We start from the raw sequence: 13,802 nt of genomic DNA, 5'->3' as shown, positions 1-13,802 counted from the left end.
TCTACCCAGAGTAGGCCACCCCACTAAAGCGTAGGAAATCTTTCACCTGTACAAGCGACACCTTCACTCTGTTCAACACTGGGACCGGTCGCGTATGTAAATCAATATTCTTTATTCGAATACATTAAAGAACGGCTACTTTCAATGACGAATGAGTGTTCTTCACATGTCGAAACAGTCGATCCACTGAAAAATTCATAATAAAACATGTTTTAACCGCAAACACCACGATTAATTTTAAATTTATGATGACGATGTAGGTCATCATTACTTTCAGCGATATGTGTGTATATCGTCGATCGTTATTTAATATACGCAACGATCATTATTTACAATTCAACCTTTAAAATTATTGTTGGTTTTCGTAATCTAATAGCTATTCGGTTAACGGTGTAAATTTATTACGGCGATCTGCATCGATCAGTCATCATTACTTTCAAAGAAAGCGGATGATTTTTAATTTTTTATAGTTGTAATAGCTTACTATCGACAGCCGATGTTATTTTGTTTATATTATACATAAGAAACGAGATCGATCGGACATTATTTTGTTAAATAAATAAAAGGGCGTACCTCGAAAACGGCGTGCCCTACGGCATTTTTAACACCATTTTAAAATTCTTAACCCGAAAGGAATTTTTCCATCGCCCGGATCGATCGGCCCTAATCCCACGCGTCTAGCGGCTACCGTTCTCGAAATAATAGCGCGAGCGAAATTCGCCCCCGCAGAATTGCAGGACCAAAATATTTCATATAAGGTAATTTTTTAATAGTAAATAGCAATCTTTACCGACAATATTTTCAAGCTTAGTGATTTTTTTAACGCGTATAAATAAGGAATTTAAAATCTTCACTTACACTGACTTAAATAATTATTTTTTTATTATTATGAGCGATAGAGGGAGAATTATTTTGAATCGCCGGCACTTTTTTCTCCCACCTGGCAACCTTTATACTACATATTACACCTCAAATGAAAAATGACCTCGGAAGCCGAGTCGAATCGGAACGGCATATTTTTTCACCTATCGATAGGCCTAACGGTTGCCGAGTTATTGGCGGTGAAAAATCGGCAAAAAAGCTCCCTTAGCCTAGAAAAACGCCCTTACCGCGTCGAAGCGATTTTTCCAAAATCGTTGTCGTCACAGTTAAAAAGTCGAAAAAAAACCAAAAAATACTAGATTTTCTGCTGAATTTTTTGACGGCAGGCACGCTTTTGTTGCGCGACGAGGGTTCGGGCAGTTAAGTTTTGAAAAACGGCCTTAAGGGCTGATTTATAAAATAATCGTAAACGAACGAACCGAGCGTCAGAGTAAGAAAAGGAAGCTACCCAGTAGGTAAAGTCGGCTCGGAAATCCGATTTTTCAACTATAAATGGATTATCTCTAACCGTTATCGGTATAGAACAGTGCCGTTAACTGAACCAAAACCGATAGTAGGATCGAGTTGAAAATACGGTAGACTGTTGAAAGCGATCGGTCGGCCGGTTTTTCGGAAATTCAAGTACGAAATCCGATTTCACGTTGTCTCAGGCGAAATGCAAACTTACAGCGTTTCCGTATACCCGACATATACATTATGACGGAGAGAAACCGTTCACGACTAAAAACGAGATTCGCCCAAGATAGGGTCAGGAATGATGAACTAAAAAAGAATTCTCAGCCGGCAAGACAGACAGCCTCGCTCTGTCCCTGTCACTCGCTCTCTCAGAGAGAGAGAGAGCAAGTGTGTGTGTTGTGTTGTGTGTGTACTTTAAATAGTCAATTGTCAATGTCTCTCTCTCACACTTTCTCGCTCTCTCTCTCTATCTGTGTCTATGCGTGCGCGTGTATGTGTATGTGTTAATGTGTATGTACACTATATATATATATATATATATATATATAGTGTACATATGTACTCTGTTGTCATATTCACTCTCTCTCTCTCTCTCTCTCTGTGTGTTTGTGTGCGCGCGTATTTCAATTGTAAATATGCTTACTGTAAACTTAGTAATCGGGAGTGTATGCGTTGGTGTGAGGTTGATGGTATGTTGCCGGGCTAGACGCACATTCTTACTCTGTTATTATTGGCGTGGAGGGGATAACGTGATGCGCACTGCTGCTCTGCGCAGCTCGCTGCAGACCGCTTAGCAACCGCAGCCGCTAACAACCGCCTCTTTTTGTAATCTCCAGCTGTTCCATTGAAACGGCTTTTCTATAATTACCACCCTTTTCTGTTAATGTAATAAGATTAAATAATATTTAAATTAAATTATCATAATTCCCTATACGTAATCTACAGTATCTTATTATAATAAATAAATAAAAATATACATATAATCCTCATTCATTCTCTGAAGTATTATCTGAACGGTAATTACTGGAGGCTAAAACACGAAAAAGAAAGTATACATAATAACATATGTTTTGCATCAAAAATTACAGTTTATTATATATATATATACTAGGACATCATTAGTCGTAATAAAATAGATATGTAAAAATAATAAATAAATAAAAACAGCATTATTTTATGTGAAATTGCAAAACCGGCAACGAGTTAAGTGTAATCTAAGATACTGAAGAGCGAATGTCTGTTATCATCGGCTTAATTTTTATCGAATTTCCTATTCTGATTAGAAAGGTACTGAAGGAATTTGTGAGGGCGGTGTATAGTAACGCTTTACCGGACTATGACGGATGATAATTAGAGAAAACAAATTTAATTCACACACACACACACACGCACGCACAGTGTTAAGATGGTCCAAGTATACTAATAAATTTCATTTTTCTCCCGCGCAACTTATATACAACATTTTTCACGAACCGTCATGTGTAGTTGCTGTAGCAGAGTGGTCTAAGGCGTCAGTCAACCCTGTCTCACCGTAACATAGTTAGATTCTTGGTGAGCTCTTTTTTTTTCACTTTAAAATCATTTATTTTTTTAATTCAAACCAGCAGCTGCTCATCAGCGGTAACAAACTTTGAATTAATTATTATAAATAATATTTAAAACGAAAATATTACCTAAGTTGACGCCCCTGCGGAATTACAAACTCCCGCCAAGGGAATAGGGAATTTCCAACTGGGATTTCCTAATAAATTACATATTTACATTTTTACGTTTTTAAAAGTACATAAAACTTTAATTGATTTTTTTTAATTTTATTATTGACTTATTATTTATTGTTATTTTTTTTTTACAATCAGAGGTTAATAATTATTAATAAATCAATATATTTAAATTGAAAGTAAAAGGAGATGACGTCTGATTCGAACCGATATCCCTTCCCTTGTAAGATCCAAATATTTCATTAATTAACATTTTATTGAGTTATAACTCTGGAACCGATAAAAATAAGTACCGCTTATTATATATCGTCGAAAAGCTCTCGACGACGGCTTACTGCGATTAAGAAAAAGTCAAAAATACTTATTTTTGATCGGTTCCAATGTTATAGCCAAATAAAATATTAATTAATGAAATATTTGGATCTTACAAGGGGAAGGCACCTAGGTTCGAATCAGACTCCAAAAAAAAATTATTAATAAAATAAAATTTGATGTACTTTTCAATTAAAAAAAAAAGGATATATGTAATTTAATAGGCGTACAAGGAAGTCATGTGGTGTCCACATCAGATTTCTTAATTAAGTATTTACAGCTGATTTGTTTCCTTTTCCAAATATCAGCCGATATTTGGAAAAGGATTTATTTATTATAATAAATAAATAAAAATATACATATAATCCTCATTCATCCTCTGAAGTATTATCTGAACGGTAATTACCGGAGGCTAAAACACGAAAAAGAAAGCTATTCAAAAGTATACCGCGATTCAACTCTTTACTAATTACTTAAAAAGTTCGACAATATAACAGCAGATATAATTGGAAGAATCGGGCCCAAACTTGACCTTTTACCTCAGGGAATTCCCGTTTCCCCTTTTTCCCGATAGTAAATTCCCTTTTCCCTTTAAAACGCTACACGATCGCTACGTAGATCGCTTTTTAGCTTAATTATTTAATAGAAATTACATTTTTTTCATACGGTATTGTACCGTCTAGAATTATTATTATTATTATTATTAAACGTTTAGCTAAAAAAAAAAAAATTCCCAAAATCAAATTTTAAATGAAATCACAAGGATACCGAACGATATCTTCGGCTTCATTATTCCCGGAAAAAATCTGACGATCGAATTTTACCCTTCATAGAAAAATCTAGGAGATTCGTCATTCGATTTTTTGGAATCGCAGCGGTTATATAATTTTATCGTGTGACCGTTTTAATACGGACTGTTACGTTTTCACCCCCTCTTTCCGTCGGATGCTGAAACCTAGAGGCGGCTACGGTGCCCGCAGCAAACTAAGGTCACGCGACTGTACGTCACTAGCTGCTCCCTCGAGCACTGTACCTAGCGTCTTATACCGATCTGCACTCACACCTGACTCAAGGCGGTCGTGTCCGGATGGACTCCCTCTTGTTCTTGTTCGGATGAACATTATTTTAAGTTTTATTTAGTTTACGTTTGCCATCTTTAAAGTTAAGTTATAACTTACAAGTGTTACGTTACAAAATTATTTTAAACTGTCAAGACGGCGTACAATTAAACAATCCATTAGCGATCGACAATCATTCGTCACCTATGAACACATAGAGTCCACCCTCGCTCTAAAATCTACCGCAACGCTGTTAACCAAGGGCGTCCCGTAGACGTCGGACCGCGGACTAAAATTATTGCTTTAAATGTTACGGTTTTTATATTCAAAACAAACGCGATAACAAATTTGACGGTATATATTGAAAGTCTTAATCTGAAATAAATCGCTGTAATATTTTAATATAATTATTAAAAATTAATGAAATTCCACAGTAAATATTCGACTCGATAAATATTTCCAAACGGGTAACGTTATATCATTCTACTTTTCAAACGCAAGTATATTTTAACGGGTAATTCTAAAAATACACGCGTACAAAGTTAATAATTTTCTAATAGCAGAGGCTAACGTAGGAATATGTAAAAGAAATTAAGATACAGGCGTTCACTAATCTTTAATAATAGTGAAATTCGATGAAACTTTATGTAACATTTGCTCCTTCGTAACGGCCACCTAACGCGCATAAAAATAATGAAATACGATCCGAACACGAGTCTAAATAAACCGATGACAATACATATTCATCCTTGCATGTGGCGAATTACAATTAAGTTTTACCGGGAATGATGTAGCCGGGCACGGTACCGCTCTATCCTGGTAGTTAGAGACGATGGCACCACCCAGAGTCGTGGTAATGCTTAATTGCGGGTCCGGCCACGGCAGGAGGGGTTGGTGAGATAGGAGGTTCAGTCGATAGGCCGCAGGCACACACACGCACTTCTAATAACATCATGCGGAACCTGTTAGCGAGTCCGACAGTTCGCCCACGGGGTTCCTCTGACTCACTGAAAAAAAAGAAGTTTTATTACACCGACGGATTACGTTAGCAAATAGCTAAACAGAAGTCCCGACTTCAAAACGTCCCCAACCGATCAAAAAATCCCTACTTCACACCGATTACAACCGACAATTATTAAGGCGGTAAATTCCACCCGATCGTAATCCCTGTTCTTTTAAAAAATCATAACGTACTAATGAAAATTACAGATTGTAATTCAACAAATTTTGACCGATAAAAATTCGTGCTCGACCTGAATGCTATTATACAACATATCAAATCTTTATACTTTATCAGACGCATCCGGGCAAGAATTAATTTTGACCGATTACTAGAGAGAGAATTATCATCACCAATATTTTATCCTACAACCGTAATAAAAATATTTGTAATTCATTCGTAATTCAACATTTAATGTCGTAAAACTTTATCCAAATTTTACGAAAGAAATACGAAAACGCTTTACAAAATTCAAAATCAAACCGATGCTTACGGTTGTTGATTCTACTATATCTTTTGGAAAAAAACCGGAAGAGTAAAGTTATGATGAACGAAAAATACAACATTTACTTAAAATATTAAACGAAAAAATGTTTTACGAATATTCAAAAAACCCAAAAATGTAAATTTCAATAGCCGGTAGGAAGAAAAAAAAATACAACCTACGAATGTATTAAAAAATTTTGTAATTATTTGTTATTTTGTACTTTTTTTTCAATTAAAAAATATCAACCGAAAAAAAATGTGCTTCAGTTATTTCTTCATCGACGTATTAAAATGAACGTGTATCATAATAATTTTTTCTTTTCTTTTTATTAAATAATAAAATTACTATTTTATTACATTTAATATTAATTTTTGAATTCAAGATGCCCGACTAACGAAATATTAATCAAACGTTTAATATTAGCATATTACATTTCGAATATTAATTTTTCTTTTTTTAAAAATTTCGGTGCTCGTGCAACAGAGATATTTTTAGCGATTAAAATATTCACTAAAATTGATTTTAAATAAATTAAAATCGAAATTAAAAATATTTTTTTTCCGTTTCTTTTTTTAAAATTAAGGAGCTCTCATATGAAGGGAGGTGTATAAAGTTATTTCAATGACTTTATTGTTTAACAAGTTTGTTTTGATAGTTAAAAATTTGCGATTGAAATAAGATTATGTTTTTTATTTTGGGAGCTGCCATACTCAAGGGGAAGCGGTTGTAATAAAAATAATTTTGAAGAAAATATTCCTGAAGTGGTAATAATAAATTAAAAAAAGTAAATTTTTAAAATCGTTAAAAAAACACTAACGTACAACCAAAATGTATAAATAAACAAAACTGTAATTTCCCAGGAAAGGAATAAAATTTTTAGCTAATTTTTTTTAAACGGTAAGAGCTATCAAAAATTTAGGGCATTTACATTCTAAATGGATGTATAACTACCGAGACGGATCTAAATTTAAAATAAATTTAAAAATAAAAAAATATATTTTGTTAACGCACGCGGTTGGAATGGAGTTAACGTTCAAATCCTAATAAAGGCGGTTACTTTTATACAGATTTGAATACTAGATCGTGGATACCGTTGTTCTTTGGCGGTTCGGTTTCAATCAACCACAATTATCTCAGAAATTGTCGACCTGAGACTGTACAAGACTACACTTCACTTACGCTCAAACATATCATCCTCTGAAGTAATGCCTGACGCTGATTCCCGGAGGCTAAACAGTGGGAAAAGTGACCGTTGGACCGGGACGGGAAAAAACATTTTATACCGGTGTGCACGCCTATCTATTTAGAAAACAGGCAAAAAACTCCCATTAACTCCTTTTCTAAAGAAAGATATAGCTAAAAAAAGAAAAATATGTAAAATAATTTTTTGAGAGGTTGAATATTAATTAAAAAGTTTAGTTAGTTTCTGATTTAAATAAAAGCTCGACTTTTGAAAGAAGAATGTTTTTCTAGATTTCCCCAAGATATTTTCTTTCTTTTTTCTATTTAGCCCCCGGAACCACCGTAAGGTATTTTTTCAGAGGATGATATGTATAAATGTAAATTGACTGTAGTCTTGTACAGTCTCAGGTCGACCGTTTCTGAGACGTGTGGTTAATTGAAACCCGAACACCAAAGAATACCGGCATCAATGATCTAGTATTCAAATCCGTATAAAAGTAACCGCTTTTAATAGGATTTGAATCTTAAACTCTCGACTTCGAAATCGGTTGATTTGCGATGACGAATTAACCACTAGAACGGTGGGCTACCCGGTAAATATTTGAAATTTTATTTCGGTCGAACAACCCCTGTCCCTTTTTCCAATTTTTGTAAAAGTTTAATAGATTCTTTCCAAACCCATCCCCACTAAAGGCAGTATCTATCTCCCGATTATGAAGAAAATCGGTTTACGGGATCCACATTAAGACCAAATACAATCCGATGTAAATACAAACGTACGCACGCACAAACGTCAGTCTTTCAAAAACAGATTTTTTGGACTTGGCAGCGTCGGAATAAAAAGATTTTTATGCAGATTATTTGCAATTTATTTAAATCTATTTCTTTTTGTTAAATTTAAAAAAAAAATATCTTCTTAAGGCCCAAACCTTAAAAAAAGACCAATTTTATTAGAATTTTTTTTAACGATCTGTATACCGGTTACAGCTGCAGCCGGTCTAGCAACATATATCGCTATAACCGGGAATGTAAAAATTAAGTTAAATCGGTTACCGAAATAAATTAGGCGACAAGATTACTTTTAAAAAACCCCGATATTGGTATCTAAACCTAGATTGTAATTTTAATTACTAAACAACCCTCAACAGTACACTACGGAAAAATTACGTAAATAAAAAAAAATGTAAAAATAAACAAAATTATTAATAAATAAAACAGTACTGGTCGGAACGTACAATACTGATATTTATTAGTTTATTAGTGTTATAGTAAGTAAATACTATTTTATATATATATATATATATATCAAATGAAAGAAATTGGTGGCGTATGAAAAGATGACTTGACTGTCCGGGATTCGAACCCGGGACCTCTGTATCGATTGCCAATATTCTACCTACTCGGCATCAGAGGTCAATTAATACGTTATTAAATTTGATATATAGTAATCGAAACGGGCTATTTAGTTTTAGATTTTAAGTGAAATTTTTTATAAATTCTTTTTTGGCTTCGATTTTGTTTTGCAATTTGAAAAGGTAATAACGATTAGTTAAAACAAAAAATTTTGAATTATTCTCATAAAAAAATCTGTGGTTTAGCTGAAAATTATGATTAAAAATATTTTATCGACAAAATATTATTTTATATACCATAAATATCAGATTTAATTAATAGACAATATTTTGGGTTATTTAAACAAAATATTATACTCTTCCTATCAAGATGCTGAAGTTTGAGGAGCATTCCTGTTTTTATTTAAAACACACAAAATAAAAGATAATTTTATAAATCGGGAGATTTATAAATCTATAATTTTAATTAAATTTAATTTTAATTTTAATTAAATTTAATTTTAATTTTAATTATAATTTTATAAATCGGGAGATTTATAAATCGGGAGAGAGAGAGAGAGAGAGAGAGAGAGAGAGAGAGAGAGAGAGAGTAAATGAACACAATTGAAACTTTGATAAAACATTAACAAAATGAATATTACGAAACTTCACAAAATTTAACCTTTCCCTTTTAACCCCTTTCCCTTTCATTCCCTCATTTCGCTTTTCCTTACTTGTTTCCCTTTTATTTTTTCTCTTTTTCTTTCAATTTCCTTCTCTCGTTTTCCCCTTTCACCTTTTTCAATTTCGTTTTTTTTTACCGATTTATTATCGTGGTTTACGATTAAAATTGTTAATTTTAATAATTTTAATTAGAAAAATTGATTTAGTTATCGGGTGAGTCACGATAATAAAAAAAAAAAACAATATGCCGCCTTATCAATTTAGGCCTAATTTTTGGAATAACTCTGTTGTTTGTCGTCGGATTTTACGACTAGGTTTTTTTGTTCACAAACAAAAAAATGTTTCACGATTTTTATAATACAATACAATTTGATAAATCCTAAGATATTTAAGATTGAAAAATTGAAACCACCGCCGTTTTGAAATTTGTCAACGAAGAATATCGTTATTTTTTTCCCTAATAAAAAATATCAGTTTAAAATAAAGTACAAAATTTTACTTCGTTATCTCCAACCGTTCTTGAAAAATAATTTTTTTCTTAAAAAACACAAAATTCCTGACGTACAGAAAAATATGCGTTTACGGATCTACGTTCAGTGGAGATTTTTTCTTCAGTATCTTAAGTACAATCGCTTCCTAGAGTTCAACCTCACCTTTTAAGGACATTCTGTATGAACGTCTACTAAAACTCAAAAACCGTTCGCCCGACGTAAATGATTTTTCTTACAATGTTTTTACCGGATTAGATTCAAGGGTAAATTTATGACGGTAACTAATTATTATTATCGGATAATATGTCTGATATTTAATTCACGCGATAATTTAATAATCGAAAGAAACCTCATCGAAGACTGACACGAGTATCGCCGGTTATAAACAATAATTTTGGGGTATAATTTCTCATCGATAAATTATAAAGAATTATGGATTCGCCTCCGATTTTGATGAAATTTAGAATATACCTTATTTTTGACGTAAGTTACTCGTTAAGATTTTAATTATGCGTCGAAAACGCCTTTCACTCGAATTATGGCTGTCAAAATTTACATAATACCCTGATAAAAAATTTCGTAATTTAGTACGGGTAAAATATAAATTACTTCACAGGGGAAGTGTCATATTCGATTTAAATTAGCTAGGTATGATGATATAATTGTACGTGTAATTCTGAAAAGAAGGTATTGAGGAAACCGCTTCGCTACTCTTTTTTTTAACAAGTAAGCCTTTTTTGTATTTTTATAATGGTTTTGACGTTTTGGGAATTTGTATTTTTTTTTTTTTTATATAAACGGGGGGATGAGTACTGACATTAAGCTTAAGGATTATATATTGTAAAAGTATAAAGAAAAAAGGACTCGTTATATTAAGTATTAATGATAATAACAAATGGAAATAGGGAGTGCTGCAGTTCCACAGTGCCTATACGCGAGCCGCCACTGATTAGGTGCCTAACAAATAAAACAATCGTTGAAGGCGTGTTGTTAATATGTGAATTTATATTATACAAATAACCGCCGTTTTGTAGAATCATTTTTACTTTAAAATGACTAGACATCGTTTTGATATAACGTAATAAAAATCTTTGCTGATGATAAATTTTAAATCTACATGTATAAATGTTATTTTAAAAGTTTCTTCAAAACATAAGAAGGCATTTGTAATTTTTGAACGGGTGTTATTAACGTTATATCGAAATAAATATTCTACTCGAAGATGATTTTTAAAACAAAAATTTCAAAAGTTAAGAAATTAAATAAATAAGAGAAAGAAAGATACGTAATTATTTTAAAGTTTTTCATGTAATTTAATATGGCTAAACGTCTACTAAATTGCCCCCTATTCTTTATAGCTTAATATAGAATATAAGAAAACTCATACGACGAATTAAACAGAAATGTACGATTACAAATAAAGCGTATTTAATCTATCTATTATCGATAAATAAATAAATTTTATTTAACAAATATAAAATAAATATATACTTACAATATAATTGATTCATAACGCGTCTGTTCATATCAAAACAGGAACACATTAATAATAACCGACTACATTCACCGAGAGTTGAAATTAAAACGTACGCAGTACTAGACGTCTACCGACCCGAAAATTGCTGAGTAATCACGAAAACAACAGCGTTCATAGCGGGATTTGAAAGAACGAAATACAGTTAACAACTGACTAACTTTTAACAACGTTCTAATGCAGACACACGTATAGTGAATAACGTTGTTACTTCATAAGGGCATTAATTATATATAGTTACGTTTAGTTGATATACGATTTTGTTTGCTATTTTATAGAATTATTTACTTTATTACATATTAAAAATTTTAACGATATAATCGCATAATTTGTTAACGAGGATATTTTAATGTTTAATTACCGCAATAATTTTTACGCATTAATTACACCGTCAACCTGACTTGTATACCGACTCGGGTTCTTTACAACTGAACGGAATAACTGCTGGGATAAACTTAGACCTCTTTTAAGAAAAAATTAATTAGCGGTTAAAACGTAAAATAGTTAATTTAATAAATTTCCGATCGTTTATTTTGAATAAATCTTTATCGTTTTTTTTTTTTATAACTGAGGTATTTAGAATAAAAAAAATTATTTTATATTCTAAATATCTTTTGCCGATCTCCGTAGCGGTGCGGTAGGGTTACAGCCTTTCACTCAGAAGTCCCAGGTTTGAATCGAATCCCGGTCGGGAACAGTATTTTTCATACTCTACAATATTCCGTTTTCATAGGACAAAATGATCAAAGCAGTCGGTGCCCGTCTTCTCAAAAAAGAAAAATTATATATATTACCGTAATAATTTTTTATTTTGTATTTACTCGCCTATATTTTTATTTAAAAATTCGTTTTAGATATTCAGAAAAAGGTTTTCACAGAGTCGTGTGACTGAAACAGAGTTTTGGCGTTAACAGTCGGATCGATTTTGATATTTTTTATATATTTATACAATATTTTGGCGTTTTTGACGCGAAACATCTTTAAAATCACACCGAAACATACGGGTACCAGAACAGAAATTTGTAGCGTAACGAAAAGGTCTGCATCGTCCAGCCTTAAGAACTCCCTGACTATTAGTCTCGTGCGGTGTCATTTTATAACTTACACGGTCAGCTCGCCGATAGGAATTTGAGTTTGCGTCACTGGTGAGCGGGTTGGCGGGAAGGGAGCACAGCACAGATCGACCAAAACTGGCGCTCTCGCCCAATTCCATTCGGTGTAGCTGACGATTTAGATGTTATAGCGCGGTGATTCGTGTGTCTGCGTTTAGAGTTTTTCGAGATAGATCGATTTATGTAATAATAAGTGTATTTTGGACAATATTAACGTGTAAAAAAGTACAGAAATTCAATATGTCAGCCTCAGCCCGCGCAAAAGCCAGTCGGAAATATAAATTACGCATATCGTCGGAAAGGTACCGCGCACAGGTACCCCAGTGTCCGGTACTGAGAAAGCGAAACTGTTTCGGGAACGTCGCAAAGCCGACACGGCGCGCTCAGTGAACGACGCCGACGGCGCGAGCACCTCTACCGCTGCTTATTATACGTTATGCTTCTTACTTCTCATATCACACACCGATGTTGAACAAAATTGTCGTCGAATATTAATCGAAATAAATATCGTGTAACATTTAGCGTCTGTTTCATGTTAAAATTAAATTTAGTACGCAATCGATGTCTCCTCGTTTTTGTTTCGATCCGATATACTAAAAACGACTCGCAGACACACAGACCGACTAATTTATCTGTAGAGTCGGCCAAACGAAGGGACTAAAATTTTCCATCGGAGTCTTTCAGTTTTATTCAAAAGATACGACGGTGGCTCTCCTATCGGTCGGTCTGTAGCTCGGAGGAACTTCATCCAAGGTCTGTAATGTTTCACATTAAACCAACAACCGTACGCCCCGACTCAGCTCCACCCGATTTTTTTTAAAGACTTTATATCTAGGGGTGAGTTTATCCCCTTCCTAAAAAAAAATATAAAAAATTAGATTTTTTTTTTCAAAATTTTTCTTTGAATATTTGACGTACATTACGATGATGATAAAATCTGGCATAACTGATGTAACCGGTGAAATTCGTCGCGTCTCACCGCACTTAAAACATTTTTCACGATTTTCAGCTTAGGAATACATCTTATAAGAGATTTTTTATAATAATAATTAAATTACATTATAAATATAACTTTAATTTTTGTACTTTTTTACGCGGTACCGTTACGAGAAAATTAAAATGTAAAAAAGGGAAAAAGTATTTAATAAATAAATAATTTACATTTTATGCCAAAGTATAAATTCGGCATTTGGCAAAGTACAAACTTGTTGCAAACTTTCTCGCGACATTTTTATCGGAATAAAAAACATCATATCGCATATATATATCAGGGAAATTACGATGGAGCTGGGGAGAAAAAAGTGAATCTGTTAAAATAACGTAGTCCATTATGTCCAAAACAAAAACAAAGAGATACAATGAAATGTAACAATTGATATTCACATTAATAAATATCATATACATCTTACAATCTTGTTTAATCGGCTGTTATTTAATCCCTCTCAGCTTTCTTGTAAGAATACACTTTTATTACAGTATATTAAAATGATTATACGGCTGTTATAAAAATACTAATAAAAAGAAATTAACTATGAATAATCGTATTAAAAAATTT

At 32.8% G+C, this 13,802-nt stretch overlaps 2 long non-coding RNA genes across 2 annotated transcripts in view; one reads left to right on the top strand and one right to left on the bottom strand.

The window, feature by feature from the left end:
• Window positions 1-11,186, bottom strand: part of LOC142320848 (uncharacterized) — a 52,546-nt gene extending 41,360 nt beyond the window's left edge. The window contains exon 1 of the long non-coding RNA XR_012755488.1: window positions 11,097-11,186. This is a non-coding gene — a long non-coding RNA (uncharacterized LOC142320848). The remainder of the gene's footprint in view (window positions 1-11,096) is intronic.
• Window positions 1-13,802, top strand: part of LOC142321394 (uncharacterized) — a 203,617-nt gene that overhangs the window by 52,151 nt on the left and 137,664 nt on the right. The gene's annotated exons all lie outside the window — the stretch shown is intronic.

The sequence above is a fragment of the Lycorma delicatula genome, chromosome 3, assembly GCF_047948215.1.
Source record: "Lycorma delicatula isolate Av1 chromosome 3, ASM4794821v1, whole genome shotgun sequence".
NCBI lineage: Eukaryota > Metazoa > Arthropoda > Insecta > Hemiptera > Fulgoridae > Lycorma > Lycorma delicatula.
This window is presented reverse-complemented; position numbering and strand designations above follow the sequence as displayed.